Below are 17,164 nucleotides of genomic sequence, written 5' to 3'. Positions count from 1 at the left end.
ATGCACGTTACACACACACACACACAGCTCCGCTACATGCACGTTACACACACACACACAGCTCCGCTACATGCACGTTACACACACACACACAGCTCCGCTACATGCACGTTACACACACACACAGCTCCGCTACATGCACGTTACACACACACACAGCTCCGCTACATGCACGTTACACACACAGCTCCGCTACATGCACGTTACACACACAGCTCCGCTACATGCACATTACACACACACACAGCTCCGCTACATGCACATTACACACACACAGCTCCGCTACATGCACATTACACACACACAGCTCCGCTACATGCACATTACACACACGCACACAGCTCCGCTACATGCACATTACACACACGCACACAGCTCCGCTACATGCACATTACACACACGCACACAGCTCTGCTACATGCACATTACACACACACAGCTCTGCTACATGCACATTACACACACACAGCTCTACTACATGCACATTACACACACACACAGCTCTACTACATGCACATTACACACACACACAGCTCTACTACATGCACATTACACACACACACACAGCTCTACTACATGCACATTACACACACACACAGCTCTACTACATGCACATTACACACACACACACAACTCTACTACATGCACATTACACACACACACAGCTCTACTACATGCACATTACACACACACACAGCTGTACTACATGCACATTACACACACAGCTCTACTACATGCACATTACACACACACACAGCTCTACTACATGCACATTACACACACACACAGCTCTACTACATGCACATTACACACACACACAGCTCTACTACATGCACATTACACACACACACAGCTCTACTACATGCACATTACACACACACACAGCTCTACTACATGCACATTACACACACACACAGCTCTACTACATGCACATTACACACACACACAGCTCTACTACATGCACATTACACACACACACAGCTCTACTACATGCACATTACACACACACACAGCTCTACTACATGCACATTACACACACACACAGCTCTACTACATGCACATTACACACACACACACAACTCTACTACATGCACATTACACACACACACACACACACAACTCTACTACATGCACATTACACACACACACACAGCTCTACTACATGCACATTACACACACACACAGCTCTACTACATGCACATTACACACACACACAGCTCTACTACATGCACATTACACACACACACACAGCTCTACTACATGCACATTACACACACACACAGCTCTACTACATGCACATTACACACACACACAGCTCTACTACATGCACATTACACACACACACACAGCTCTACTACATGCACATTACACACACACACAGCTCTACTACATGCACATTACACACACACACACAACTCTACTACATGCACATTACACACACACACACACAACTCTACTACATGCACATTACACACACACACACACAACTCTACTACATGCACATTACACACACACACACACAACTCTACTACATGCACATTACACACACACACACAGCTCTACTACATGCACATTACACACACACACACACAGCTCTACTACATGCACATTACACACACACACAGCTCTACTACATGCACATTACACACACACACAGCTCTACTACATGCACATTACACACACACACACAGCTCTACTACATGCACATTACACACACACACAGCTCTACTACATGCACATTACACACACACACAGCTCTACTACATGCACATTACACACACACACCTCTACTACATGCACATTACACACACACAGCTCTACTACATGCACATTACACACACACACAGCTCTACTACATGCACATTACACACACACACAGCTCTACTACATGCACATTATACACACAGTTTACAGAGACAGACAAAGTCTATGACTATAACGAAGAGCCCTTTACAGGATAGACACTTCAATCTAAAAACTATAATTTTAATAATAATATAAAATAAGGGCACAACACACAATAATAATGACAGGCAGTATATGCCCAAAGGACAAATAGACCCACCACCTAAATATGAATGATACGATCAGCCCCCAGCACTCCCTGGGAGGATAATAAGACCATTAGCTGCTGTAGTGTGGAGGAGTGTCGGTCAACTCACTCTCACTGCTAGATTAGTTAAACCACTCAAATCAAAGGGAGTCGTGAACTAAATGATTATTGCTCCAAAGTTCTCCGCGGTACAAGGCGTGCCTGCTATTAGGGGGGAAACATAGGGGTCCCAAATATCTCGGATGTAGTCAGGGCACAAAGTGTTTGGGAGCCGGGTGGTAGGAGATGGCAATGATATCTTTTTGCAGAACCAAATGAAAACACATCATGGTTCCTCGTTGGATGTAATTGTACTGTGATGTGTTCATCAGGAACACATAATGAGTTCATGGACAGGATATGTGTACACCAACTATCAGTGGGGGGTCTAGAAGCTGCGGTTACTAGAGGGTGGGATCTGACTTTGAGAAAGGAGCGGTGTGTAGATTAGAGCCAAAGGCGTAAGACCTGCAGGGCTGAACTATTAGGAATGCCGACGTATGGCAGGTCTAGAGGGTCTGATAACCATATTCAGTGCATGGTTTAGAAAAGGGGACAGATCACCCCATGTGAGGTGGTGCAATAGGGTTAGTGATACAAACGTGAGTGTGGAGACAGTGTCGGCGGCCAACAAATGGTTTGTCACCAGCGCACTATCCCCCAGAATCAGTATCCATAAAGTTCACTAGCTGAAAGTTAACAACGAGCCTTATCAGTGCCTGACTGTATCACATCTTGTATCCAAGCTAGAGGCAATACAGCAGGGTACCAGAGCCTCCATGCCCCCCCGTATCACATCATGTATCCAAGCTAAAGGTGGTACAAAAGGGAACTAGAGCCTCTATGCCTGTCTGTATCACATCTTGTATCCAAGCTAGAGGCGGTACAACAGGGTACTAGCGCCTCCATGCCTGACTGTATCACATCTTGTATCCAAGCTAGAGGCAATACAACAGGGTACTAGAGCCTCCATGCCCACCTGTATCACATCTTGTATCCAAGCTAGAGGCAATACAACAGGGTACTAGAGCCTCCATGCCCACCTGTATCACATCCTGTATCCAAGCTAGAGGTAGTACAACAGGGTACTAGAGCCTCCATGCCTGCCTGTATCACATCATGTATCCAAGCTAAAGGTGGTACAAAAGGGAACTAGAGCCTCTATGCCTGTTTGTATCACATCTTGTATCCAAGCTAGAGGTGGTACAACAGGATACTAGAGCCTTCATGCTTGCCTGTATTACATCTTGTATGCAAGCTAGAGGCGGTACAACAACAGGGTACTAGCGCCTCCATGCCTCCTGTATCACATTTTGTATCCAAGCTAGAGGCGGTACAACAGGGTACTAGAGCCCCCTTGCCCCCTGTATCACATCCTGTATCCAAGCTAGAGGCGGTACAAGAGGGTACTAGAGCCTCCATGCCCCCCCCCCCCCCGTATCACATATTGCATCCAAGCTAGAGGTGGTACAACAGGGTACTAGAGTCTCCATGCCCACCTGTATCACATCTTGCATCCAAGCTAGAGGTGGTACAACAGGGTACTAGAGTCTCCATGCCCACCTGTATCACATCTTGTATCCAAGCTAGAGGCGGTACAACAGGGTACTAGAGCCTCCATGCCCACCTGTATCACATCTTGTATCCAAGCTAGAGGTGGTACAACAGGGTACTAGAACTTCCATGTCCGCCTGTATTACATCTTGTATCCAAGCTAGAGGCGGTACAACAGGGTACTAGAGTTTCCATGCCCACCTGTATCACATCTTGTATCCAAGCTAGAGGCGGTACAACAGGGTACTAGAGCCTCTATGCCCGCTGGTATCACATCTTGTATCCAAGCTAGAGGTGGTACAACAGGGTACTAGAGCCTCCATGCCTGCCCGTATAACATCTTGTATCCAAGCTAGAGGCGGAACAACAGGACATACATACATACATAAATACATACAATAAGACCAGCCTTTCACAGATGTAAGTGCAGTTGCGCACACTTTTGCGCACTCTTTTCTCTCTCTGAGGGCGGCCGCACACGGGTGTAAGCGCATGTACGCTCACTATCGTGGAACATACATGTCCTATGCAGTGTGTATATATATTATATGAGTGTATATATATTTATATATCTATATGCATCTTGATATATATATACACATAGATAAATTTATATATACATACAGTCATACAATACATTGCATGGGGAATATTCCTGTTTTTACCATGGGGAGTGGCTACCGTGAGTGATTATTGTGAGTGATTGCATGGAAGATCTGGAAGCCCTTGGGAAACGTTGGGTGTTCAGGGACAGAGGCAGCGAGAAACACTAGCAGATTTTGGTAGACTGCAGGCAGGACTGCAAGCTGTATTCACTGCACTGGATGGGCGGAAGTAGCTTTGTGAGGGCAGAAGTGGCCACCACAGCAAGGGGTGCTGGGAGATGACCTTCTAGCAGGAGGGGCTGAACATGTAAACAAAGCATGGAGGTGGAAAATGGAGCCCAGGTAAGTACTAGTTCTGAAAAAAACATTTAGCATGTGTTATTTACAACAGCCTGTGCCGGCAGGGCGGAGTTATTGGAAAAAAATACAGATTGTATTGACAGCCCCTTTAAACTAAGATCCCAGATCTTGTAAGGTCTGGGCTGCTGAGATCTGGACCATCTGCTACGCATCAGTTGCAGAATTTCCTCCATACCCTACAGTATATATTGGAGGTAGAGTTCTTTTGATGCTTAAGAAAGTATTACTTCGGACACCAGTCTTTGGTCTCTTAATCTCTGACACTTAGTAGCCAGGCCGTCAAGCTTCATGCAGAGGATCTCCTGGCAGAACACTGGACCACAAGTCAGAGGGCCATGCCTGAGGTCAGCATAAAAATGATATCTTCAGCTTGAATCAACATTTCCCAAACTGCTTTGAGCTCTGTATAGCGCGAGGATTTGGAGCAGGCATAAACCGGACAGGAATCCTACTGTCCCTTATCTGTTGCCTGTGCTCCCCAACCAGACTCACTAGCCCATCTAGATGGACCATTTAGGCTTTTGTCAAGGACAATTGCCCTCTATCTCCTGTTGAAAGGATTTCCTGCTGGAGGGACCTAGAGGGGTGCCCCCCTGCAGACACATGGTCCTATGACCGAATACCCTCATTTTGTTTGAGGGAAAGGAGTAATCCGACGAGGAATCAAGGAATACCCCTAGAACTTTTTGGGTTTCTGAGTTCAGGCAGAAATTAAATGATTCCAAACTCCGGGAATCGTAGACCTAATAGAACTAATTTCAGACTAAATTGAGAAATGTACTGATTAAGGACTTTAAATTAAGTATGGTTTGAAAAGAATCGTTAAGTTAGTGGGCCAAGAGAAAAAACAAAAACAACTGTTTTACTAAAGGAACTGGATAACCGCTCCAAATGTATTCAGTCCGAACGTCTCTGCTCCAAATTCTTTTGGAGAAGAGGGGACTGGGTCTGGCGTAACTATAACCCTTTCAGGGGAAACACAAAAAATTCTACTTTGAATCCTGGGGATATGGTCGTTCTGGGCAAAGAGGCTATTGCGCAAGCCATCTTCTAGGAGGCCCTGCCCTTTCTTCTTTTCTGCTGAAAGTGTACGGCTCCGTTGCAGCACTTGCCAGCTTCAGATGGTTTCTGGGAGATTACATGCAGTCTCACATGATTTCATGGGCTTGAACAAGGTGGTCGCTTGAAAATCAATAATAGGCACTTCACTCCAGAGTTCAAAGTTTTTAGTTTTTCTTCTGCTGGATTTAAGGTTTTGTCCTTGTACCTGTGACTCCAGTATCACAGGCATTAGCTCAACTGAACTTGATGCTGTTTTCTCCAGCAGGTTTCGGGGCATTCTGTAGCTTCCTAATTGTGTAGTATGGCATGCGCACGCCTTATAACAACCAAGTCAGATACAAGCTGTAAGTCTCAGGTCTAAACTGGATCTGGGCGTACAATGCTCAGAGCCTCAGGTTTATTGAAACACATAATACCTGCCCTTTATGGGCGTATAACACATTACATCAGTAACAAATATAGGTTTTCATTCGCTGGGGCATATTGAATTCCCCGCCCCCTCCGCACCCCTCTCAAGTCCAGTGTATGAGCCAGTCTTTGTCTTCTCAACATGTGGTCAGGCAAAAGTAGCTTCTTTGTCTCAGAAGTTGAGGGTGGGGGAGGGCTGGGAAGACGCCCAAACTGGATACAATTCTTCAGTCTAGGAATGTGACTTTAACCCTTTAAGAGGCTGCAGAGGAGCTTTACATTAGGCTAATGTTATAGCACACATCTTTCACCATGCCATTGTCCAGCAATTACCATAATGTAATTATGCGGCCATTAGCCTCTACAGAGTTAAATCACTACAGCTGCGTAATACATCTAGTTTATACAAATCAATAGACATTTTACACTAACTAATCATCTTGTCTACTACACAACTAGCTGGATTTTTATATATTATATAATATTTTTCCTTTCCTGTTTATAGTGGGCCCAGAACTGCTGACATAATCTCAGGATCTCCCTTTTCTGGACTTGTGTTTTAATCCATCTGAAGGTATAGTGCCACATCCTCATGGTGCTCATAAATACGGGTCCTTATTTGCTGGTCTAGAGGGACCCGGCTGGAGTTAGAGACTGTTCTCTGACCATCGGGTGGAGATTACCCAGCTCTGCCCTGGTTAGCCTTCCCCAAGCCATAGCTATGGAATTTCCCTCTGCATTAACAGGAAAAATGCCATTTGAACAAACATCCATTATACCAAACATATGAGTTTTTGTTCAAGTGAACTAGTCACCAGGCCTTGGCTATGGGGGTTCACCCTGAGCTAACAGGAGAGAGCCATTATATCAAACACATACTTATGAGTTTTATGTTCCAGTGAACTACTGATTAGGCATTGGCTCTGGAGTTTCATCCTGAATTAACAATTGATTGCCATTATAACAAACATTTACCTTCCAGAGAACTACTCACCAGTCCTTGGCTATGGAGTGTCATCCTAAATTAACAGGTGATTGCCATTATATCAGGTATACTATGAGCTTTACCTTCCAGCGAACTACTCAGCAGGCCTTGGCCATGGAATTTCATCCTGAATTAACAGGTGATTGCCTCCAACATATACCATGTCTCAAGCATAGGCAATGAGTTCTTTTGTCTAGGTGGACCACTCACTGTTGTAGATTTGCCCTGCTCTCTTCATTGGGTTGAGGAGATGCAGAGCTTGAATCCTGCAGGAAAACTCTCAGGCATTCAAATCTATCTCTTTGACACTGCTGAAGCGTATGTCTGACGTCTTCGCGCACGGTGCGGCGCTGTATCACCATTTGGAGCCGGCCGCCGATAGATGCTGGGACCTAAGCACAAGCTGCAGAAGCTTAGGTCTCGTGGTCTCCTGACCGCCTGCAGTTTCTCCACCGCCGCTGCTCTCCTGAGCAGGCCGGATCTTGGAGTCCTGGTGTAAGTAAAAAATCTTTGTCCAAGCTCCGGCACTGAGAACTCCCTCTGTATCTGTTGTGCGTCTGACATCATCGCGCATGACGCAGCGCAGCTACATCACAGGAAACCGGCCACCACTAGACACCGGAACTGAAGCACCGAGTGCAGCTGCACCTGCCACGGGTCCCACTACTACCGCTGATGCTCCTCCGAATCGCTGGTGCCGACTCCTGGATGGTGCCCCAACCCTTGACAGCTCAGACCTAGCCGGCTACCCGCTCCCCGGTGAGTAAAACACTCTGGTCACCGACTGTTCCTAGCTTTCATCCTTGGCACTGAGAACTCCCCTCTGTGTCTGTTTGGGACAGGAAGAAAACTAGAGATGAATGGTGGGAGGTGGCCTTAAGAGCTTTCCTATTACCATCCCAATGAGCTCAGGTGGGGCGACCTCCATGTGTGCTATCAGGATGGACGCTATGGAAACACTTTTTTTGTACAACAAACACATGAATGAAGACTTTCACCCCAAAATGTACCCCCCCCCCCCCCCGTTTGTCCCGTGTTCAGAAACATACCCATTGTGGCCCTAATCTGCTTACGGGACACATGGCCCGGCCTATAATGCAGGGAACACCCGTTGGATTTCAGGGTTCAACTAAACAAATTCCCGGCCCCAGTGCTCATTTGTGCGGAATAAAAACTGACTCCCTAAAAATATCCCCCCCTACCCACACTGTGCCTTTTGGCGTTCCCCTAATCTTAGATAAAAGTCATAATGTGAACTGTGTGGTATGTCTGAAGAGAGGGGGAATTACGGGGGCTGGCTGGGATGGGCACATGGGGCAATAAAACCGGGTATCCTCCCTCCTCTTATCCTTTTTGGGAGGTATTTCTTGACCTCAGCGGCGGGGGTGGGGTGTAGAAAGTGGCGCTCTGTGAGGCTTCGTAAGCTTGCTGAGGTGCGGCGGTCTCAACAAGCTGCTCCTGGAACTGCAGGAAGGCGAGCGTTCCCGGGGCTTCTTGTAAATTGCGTATTACAGGTAGCGGTCTGAATAACGCCGTGCTCACGCAGCCGTATGTGGAATCCGCTTGCGGAGGCCGGCAGCGGATCCCATCTGTGAGCCCGGCTGTGACCCTGCGTACGGCCGCGTAATGTACTGTGCATAACTGCCTACTCACACAGGCGGTCATGCGCAGTACCTTTTTGTTTGGATTTCCCGCGCCGTCGCTTAGCGATGACCCGGGTACCCGCAGCCCGTATACAAGGTAGTTACATATAGATTGCAGGTATATCCACGACCACGGAGCACAATGGGCTCTATGTCACGGACATCCGCGGTAAAGTAGAACCTGCTGCGTTCTGTTTTCTGCGAGTGATTATGTAATTACAACCCGCTAATGTGAGCCGAATTGTGTAATCCAATGCATGTGATTGATCCATGTATTACCACGAATCAAATGCAGCACAATGCACAATTTCTATCCGGTCGTGTGAGTCCGGCCTAAGGTAAGCTTTTCCCCAAAAATAAGACAGGGCAAAATAATTTTTGCTTCAAAAGATTTCACTTTTTACACATACGCCTGGACACTATTTAAATAGACTTATGTAATCAGGGCTTATAGTTAAAGCATCCTCAAAAATTCTGAAAAATCATGCTAGGGCTTACTCTCAGGTTAGGTCATATTTTCAGGAAAACTCGGTAGATCATTACCTTTTAATCATGTGAAGGCGAAATGCTACAGGCTCTCAGTGACCGTGGGTAGCCAGGAGCTAGGAGATTGCACATTTCCAGGGCCCCCAGCGCTTGTGCATGTGTCCAACGTTTTACTGGCAGGCACATGCGCAGAAGCCGGGGAAGGTCCGTGTAGGAGGATCACGTCAGAGTTCAAAAGCAGAGACCCCTGGTAAGAAGTTTCATGACCTCTCACCACTGGCATCAGGGACGAGAGACGAAACTCCAACTTTATTTACCTTTTATGTGATCCATTGAGATCCATTGGATAACGGTGATCACGTGACCAGGAACGGCTCAGCGCAGCCCTCAGTGACATCTACAGCCGCTCGGCTACCTTTGGCCGCCAGTTGTAGGGAGATTTAAAATTTTCTAGGGAATCCTTGATTTTTGTACATGCGTTTGCCAATTTGCTGACCGATGCATGCGCAAAGGTCGGCGTAAGGTCCATGGATAAAGGTCCCATTAGGGGACAGATTCGGGGACCATGGGTAAGTCATTTCATCTCCCCTCCCGGAGACGATCTGTAAGAGGAGATGAAACGTGAACTACTTCAACTTTTTTTTAAACTTTAAATGATCGCTGTTATCTGATGGATATCAGTAATCATGTGACCGGGAACCACAGACGGCGGCACCTCCCCACAGACGGCGGCCCCCGGTGACAACTCCCCGCGTACGGCAGCCTGCGGTGACACCTCCCCATATACGGCAGCCTGCGGTGATACCTCCCCATATACGGCAGCCTGCGGTGACACCTCCCCATATACGGCGGCCCGCGGTGACACCTCCCCACATACGGCGGCCCGCGGTGACACCTCCCCGCATATGGCGGTCCCTTGATGACACCACCCCACGTACGGCAGCCTGCGGTGACACCTCCCCATATACGGCAGACCCCGCTCACATATCCCCGCATACAGCTGCCCCAGTCAAACTCCCCACCTTGCGGCTACCCCCGGTGACACCTCCCCGCACTCAGGCTATCTTTGACAGCAGAGTTCAGGGAGATTTTAAATTTGCTGGGCTCTCCAGCCTTCTGCACAAGCATGCCACATCGGCACAGTCACAGAATCTGCGGCAGGCTGGGGGTAAAGCATCAGGAACCTCCGACCAGCAGGGGGCAGCATTCCCTCACAGGAAGAGAAATCCTGGGGGGTGAAGCATCGGGACCCTCTGACCAGCAGGGGGCAGCATTCCTACACAGAGGAAGAGAAATCCTGGGGGTGAAGCATCGGGACCCTCTGACCAGCAGGGGGCAGCATTCCTACATAGAGGAAAAGAAATCCTGGGGGGTGAAGCATCAGGACCCTCTGACCAGCAGGGGGCAGCATTCCTACACAGAGGAGAGAAATCCTGGGGGGGGGAAGCATCGTGACCCTCTGACCAGCAGGGGGCAGCATTCCTACAGAGGAAGAGAAATCCTGGGGGGTGAAGCATCGGGACCCTCCGACCAGCAGGGGGCAGCATTCCCACAGAGGAAGAGAAATCCTGCGGGTGAAGCATCAGGACCCTCCGACCAGCAGGGGGCAGCATTCCTGCACAGAGGAAGAGAAATCCTGGGAGTGAAGCATCGGGACCCTCTGACCAGCAGGGGCAGCATTCTCACACAAGAACAGAAATCCTGGGGGGTGAAGCACCGGGACCCTCCAACCAGCAGGGGGCAGCATTCCTACAGAGGAAGAGAAATCCTGGGGGGTGAAGCATCGAGACCCTCTGACCATCAGGGGGCAGCATTCCCTCAGAGGAAGAGAAATCCTGGGGGTGAAGCACCGGGACCCTCCAACCAGCAGGGGGCAGCATTCCTACAGAGGAAGAGAAATCCTGGGGGGTGAAGCATCGAGACCCTCTGACCATCAGGGGGCAGCATTCCCACACAGAGGAGAAATCCTGGAGGGGTGAAGCATCGGGACCCTCCGACCAGCAGAGGGCAGCATTCTCACACAAGAAGAGAAATCCTGGGGGGTGAAGCATCATAGTAACATAGTATGTAAGGCCGAATGAAGACAATGTCCATCTAGTCCAGCCTGTCTATCCTACTGTGTTGATCCAGAGGAAGGCAAAAAACCCCAAGGCCAGAAGCCAATTAGCCCTTTTGGGGGAAAAATTCCTTCCCGACTCCCTAATGGCAATCAGACTGTTCCCTGGATCAACCCCTAATAGTTCCTACCTGCCTGTATACCCGGATTAACAATAACCTAAGATTTATATCCTGTAATATCCTTTCTCTCCAGAAAGACATCATAATAATAATAATCTTTATTTGTATAGCGCCACCATATTCCGCAGTGCTTACATAGACAGGGGGGATACAGAAAGACAAAAGTACAAACATTACAGAACCGCGGTTACATAGTAATCAGCTGATGGAGACAGTAGGGGTGAGGGTCCGGCTCCAACGAGCTTACATACTACAGATAATGGGGTGATACAGAAGGTAAAGGGGCTGGAGATGTGCATGGTATGGGGGGGTGAAGATGTGCATGGTATGGCGGGGTGGAGAGTGAGGGATTTTATACACAAACAATGGTCAGATGTTTGGCCGTGTGACGGCAGAAACAGTATGACTGCAGGAGCGGTTTATGATGGCTAGCAGGGATTGCAGTCAGTAGGTCAGGGAGCATGTTATCAGGTGGCATACAGAGGAGTCGGTTTAGGGTATGCGGTATGCCTCCCTGAAAAGGTGCGTTTTTAGAGCACGCCTGAAGTTTTTTGAGTCCTGGATTGCCCGGGTAGCCTTTGGTAATGCGTTCCAGAGGGCTGATGCTGCTCTGGAGAAGTCTTGGAGGCGGGAGTGAGAAGTTCGAATTAGAGGGGTGTGCAGTCTAGTTTCGTTTGCCGAGCGGAGAGCCCGGGCTGGGTGATGGATTGAGATGAGGGAGGCAATATAGGGGGGCGCTGCACTGTGGAGGGCTTTGTGGATTAGGGTAGTAAGTTTGAATTGAATTCTGTATTTAACGGGCAGCCAGTGCAGTGACTGGCACAGGGCAGAGGCGTCCGAGTAGCGGCTGGACAGGAATATCAGGCGGGCTGCGGCATTCAGGATGGATTGGAGGGGGTAGAGTCTGGTGCAGGGGGGCTGATCAGCAATGAGTTGCAATAATCGAGTCGTGAGTGGATGAGGGCAACAACAAGTGTTTTCAGCGTGTCTATGGTGAGAAAAGAGCGGATTCTTGCGATGTTCTTGAGGTGCAGCTGACATGTTCGGGCGAGAGATTGGATGTAGGGGGTAAATGAGAGATCGGAGTCGAATATGACCCCAAGGCAGCGGGCGTGTTGTCTGGGAGTTATGGTGCCACACACTGAGATGGAGATGTCAGGAGGAGGTCGGTTTGTGGAGGGTGGAAATACCAGTAAGTCAGTTTTAGAGAGGTTTAGTTTTAGGTAGAGAGAGGACATGGTGTTAGAGACAGCGGAAAGACAGTTAGTGATGTTTTGGAGGAACGGTGCAGAGATGTCACGGGAAGAGGTGTATAGCTGGGTGTCATCAGCGTACAGGTGGTATTGGAGGCCAAATCTCCTGATGGTTTGTCCAATAGGGGCTGTGTAAATAGAGAAAAGGAGGGGGCCGAGGACTGAGCCCTGGGGGACCCCAACAGCAAGGGGAAGAGGAGGGGAGGTAGAGCCAGCAAAGGAGACACTGAAGTAGCGGTCAGATAGGTAGGAGGAGAACCAGGAGAGAGCGGTGTCCTTTAGGCCGATGGAGCGAAGCATACTGAGGAGGAGTTTATGGTCGACAGTGTCAAATGCTGCGGAGAGGTCGAGGAGGATCAGTAGGGAGTAATCGCCCCTCGATTTGGCTGTCAGTAGGTCGTTTGATACCCTTGTAAGGGCAGTTTCTGTAGAGTGTTGGGGTCGGAAGCCAGACTGTAGGGGGTCGAGGAGAGAGTTCTCTGATAGATAGCTTACAAGGCGGGAGTAAACCAGGCGTTCTAGTAGTTTGCAGATAAAGGGGAGGTTTGAGATGGGTCGGTAATTGGCAACGTCAGTCGTGTCAAGAGTCGGCTTCTTTAGCAGTGGGGATATGATGGCGTGTTTGAAAGAAGAGGGAAAGATGCCAGAGGTAAGAGAGAGGTTGAATATAGTGGTGAGATGGGAGATGACCACTCGGGAGAGGGGTCGTAGGAGGTGTGAGGGGAGAGTGTCTCTAGCGCAGGTGGTGGGGAGAGCAGAGAAGAGCAGTCTGGAGACTTCTTCCTCTGTCGCTGGTCTGAGTACAGACAGTGAGCAGGAGCTAGATGCAGTGCTGACAGGACTAGGGTCAGGGCTAGTCTGGGGTTGGGAAGTTATTTCCTGATGGATGTCGTCTATTTTCTTTTTGAAGTAAGCAGCCAGCTCTACAGCACTGAGATCCGTCACCGGGGGCTGCGGTTTAGGGCTAAGAAGGGAGTGAAAAGTATCAAAGAGCCGTTTAGGGTTGTGGGATAATGAGGAGACGAGAGAGGTGAAGTAGACTTGTTTGGCATGGTGGAGGGCGAGGTTGTAGGTTCTGAGCATGAATTTGTAGTGGAGAAAGTCTGCAGATGTTTGCGATTTCCTCCACAGCCGTTCAGCACTTCTAGAGCACCGCCGGATGAAGCGCGTTTGAGGCGTGAGCCAGGGTTGCCGCAGTCTACATCGGATGGCTTGGATCCTGGGGGGAGCCGCTTCATCCAGGGCATGTTTTAGAGCGGTGTTGTAGTGATCGGCAGCCAGGTTGGGGCAGGAGAGGAGAGAGATAGGGGACAGAGAGGACTGTAGGGACTCAGCAAAATCTTGGGTGTGTATGGCCTCAAAGTTCCTATAGGTACGGTAGGTAGGTGGGTGTGGAGAGATGTTAGGGAGCGTGACAGAGAAAGAGAGGATGTTATGGTCCGAGAGCGGGAGAGGGGAGTTAGTAAAGTTGGAAGCAGAGCAGAGACGCAGGAAGACCAGATCCAGAGTATTGCCATCCCTGTGAGTGGGAGAGGCTGAGAGTTGAGAGAGACCAAGGGAGGAGGTGAGCGAAAGAAGCTGAGAGGCAGATGGGGAGATAGGGTCATTAGTGGGGATGTTAAAATCGCCTAAGATGAGGGTTGGGATTTCGCAGGATAGGAAATGGGGGAGCCAGGCGGCAAAGTGGTCCAAAAACAGGCGAGCAGCACCTGGGGGGCAGTAGATAACTGCTACTCGCATGGACAGCGGGCGGAAAAGCCGTAACGTATGTACCTCAAATGATGGAAAGGTGAGTGAGGGTACAGGGGGGATGACTTGGTAGGTGCAATTTGGGGAGAGAAGAGCACCTACTCCTCCACCACGCCTGTCATCTGGTCTCGGGGTATGGGAGAACTGCAGGCCATTGTAAGACAGTGCAGCAGGGGAGGCCGTGTCAGACTGCTGGATCCACGTTTCTGTGAGAGCAAGCAGATTAAAAGAATGGGCAGTAAAATAGTCGTGGATGGTGGGGAGTTTATTACATGCTGACTGGCAATTCCAGAGGGCACATTGAAAGGAGTCAGGGTAGGGTTCGCGTGGGCTAGCAGTTGGGCTTGAGGGGTGTCTTAGTGAGTCAGGTAGGGGGTAGTAGTTAGGAGCAGTGGAGGGCGGGCCAGGATTGGGAGAGATATCCCCAGCTGCTAGTAGCAGCAAGATAGCAAGCGTGATCAGATGCTTAGGAGATTTATGGGGGTGGCAGTTATATTTGTTAGTGGTATTAGGGGGTGTGAGGCGTAGTAAGAAAGTATAGAGTGCATGTGAGCTGTGCATAGGGGAGGACAGGAGAGAGGGGCTAATGTGAATAGTGCCCCCTGGAGGTGGGCACTTGAGAGAAGTACTGAGACTGAAAGCAAGGATGAGAACAGAAGTGACAGCATTAGCGATAGCTTTGAAGTGAAATGCATTTGAACAGAGTTTGTGGCCTACCTGAGTCCTACCCTGTTGAACTGCCATGTTAAACTGCATGGAAGTCACACTTAATCACGGGCGCACTTCGTCACAGGGACCACATGCGTACACTGCCACATGCGTGTCAGTGAAGGGATACTACTTTTAAAGCCAAGCTACAGCCAACACCTGGGAGGGACATCAAGTCCCCTTTTAAACTCCTCTATGGATTTTGCCATCACCACATCCTCAGGCAGAGAGTTCCACAGTCTCACTGCTCTTACAGTAAAGAACCCCCTTCTGTGTTGGTGATGAAACCTGCTTTCCTCTAATCGTAGCGGATGCCCTCTTGTTACCATCGCAGTCCTGGGTGTAAACAGATGATGGCAGAGATCCTTGTATCGTCCCCTCATGTACTTATACATAGTTATTTGGTCGCCTCTTAACCTTCTTTTTTCTAGAGTAAATAATCCCAGTTTTGGTGCCTCTCTGGGTATTCCAGTCCCGTCATTCCATGTATTAGTTTAGTCGCTCTTCTTTGAACCCCCTCAAGCACTGTGACATCTTTCCTGAGCCCCGGTGTCCAGAACTGTACGCAGTATTCCATGTGAGGCCTGACAAGTGCCTTATATAATGGGGAGATAATGTTCTCGTCCCTCGCCCCTATACCTCTTTTACTGCACCCCAAGACTTTATTTGCCTTTGCAGCAGCTGACTGGCATTGGTTACTCCAGTTTAGTCTACAGCCCACTAGTACCCCCAGGGCTTTTCCCTAGCAGTACCACATTTAGTGTATATTGGTGACATCCGTTCCTCCTGCCCATGTGCATAGTCTTACATTTATCCACATTGAACTTCATTTCCCATCCCCCCCCCCCAAGCCCCCGGCTTATCTCGGTTCGTTTGTAGCCGCACATTGTCCTCCGTTGCATTAATTATATTGTATAATTTTGTGTCATCTGCAAATATTGATATTTTGCTGTGCAGCCCCTCTACCAGGTAATTGATAAATCGGGACCCTCCGACCAGCAGGGGGCAGCATTCCTACAGAGCAAGAGAAATCCTGGGGGGTGAAGCATGGGGACCCTCCGACCAGCAGGGGGCAGCATTCCCACAGAGGAAGAGAAATCCTGGAGGGTGAAGCATCAGGACCCTCCGACCAGCAGGGGGCAGAATTCCTACAGAGGAAGAGAAATCCTGGGGGTGAAGCATCGGGACCCTCCAACCAGCAGGGGGCAGCATTCCTACAGAGGAGGAGAAATCCTGGGGGTGAAGCATCAGGACCCTCCGACCAGCAGGGGGCAGCATTCCTACAGAGGAAGAGAAATCCTGGGGGTGAAGCTTCAGGACCCTCCGACCAGCAGGGGGCAGCATACCCTCAGAGGAAGAGAAATCCTGGGGGTGAAGCATCGGGACCCTCTGACCAGCAGGGGGCAGCATTCCCACAGAGGAAGAGAAATCAGGGGAGGGGGGTGAAGCATCGGGACCCTCCGACCAGCAGGGGGCAGCATTCCCACAGAGGAAGAGAAATCGAGGGGGGGGGGGGTGTGAAGCATCGGGACCCTCCGAACAGCAGGGGGCAGCAATCCCACAGAGGAAGAGAAATCCTGGGGGTGAAGAATCAGGACCCTCTGACCAGCAAGGGGCAGCATTCCTACAGAGGTAGAGAAATCCTGGGGGGGTGAAGCATCAGGACCCTCCAACCAGCAGAGGGCAGCATTCCCACACAGAGGAAGAGAAATCCTGAGCGTGAAGCATCGGGACCCTCCGACCAGGAGGGGGCAGCATTCCTACAGAGGAAGAGAAATCCTGAGGGTGAAGCATCGGGACCCTCCGACCAGCAGGGGGCAGCAATCGCACAGAGGAAGAGAAATCCTGGGGGTGAAGCATCAGGACCCTCCGACCAGCAGGGGGCAGCATTCCTACAGAGGAAGAGAAATCCTGAGGGTGAAGCATCGGGACCCTCCGACCAGCAGGGGGCAGCAATCGCACAGAGGAAGAGAAATCCTGGGAGTGAAGCATCAGGACCCTCTGACCAGCAGGGGGTTACA

At 49.6% G+C, this 17,164-nt stretch overlaps 1 protein-coding gene across 2 annotated transcripts in view; it reads left to right on the top strand.

Moving 5' to 3' along the window:
• Positions 1–17,164, top strand: part of LOC136627267 (zinc finger protein 304-like) — a 218,256-nt gene that overhangs the window by 47,764 nt on the left and 153,328 nt on the right. The gene's annotated exons all lie outside the window — the stretch shown is intronic.

Source organism: Eleutherodactylus coqui, chromosome 5, assembly GCF_035609145.1.
Source record: "Eleutherodactylus coqui strain aEleCoq1 chromosome 5, aEleCoq1.hap1, whole genome shotgun sequence".
In the NCBI taxonomy this organism is placed as follows: domain Eukaryota; kingdom Metazoa; phylum Chordata; class Amphibia; order Anura; family Eleutherodactylidae; genus Eleutherodactylus; species Eleutherodactylus coqui.
The sequence above is the reverse complement of the archived record's forward strand: the minus strand, read 5'-3'. Positions and strand labels throughout refer to the sequence as shown.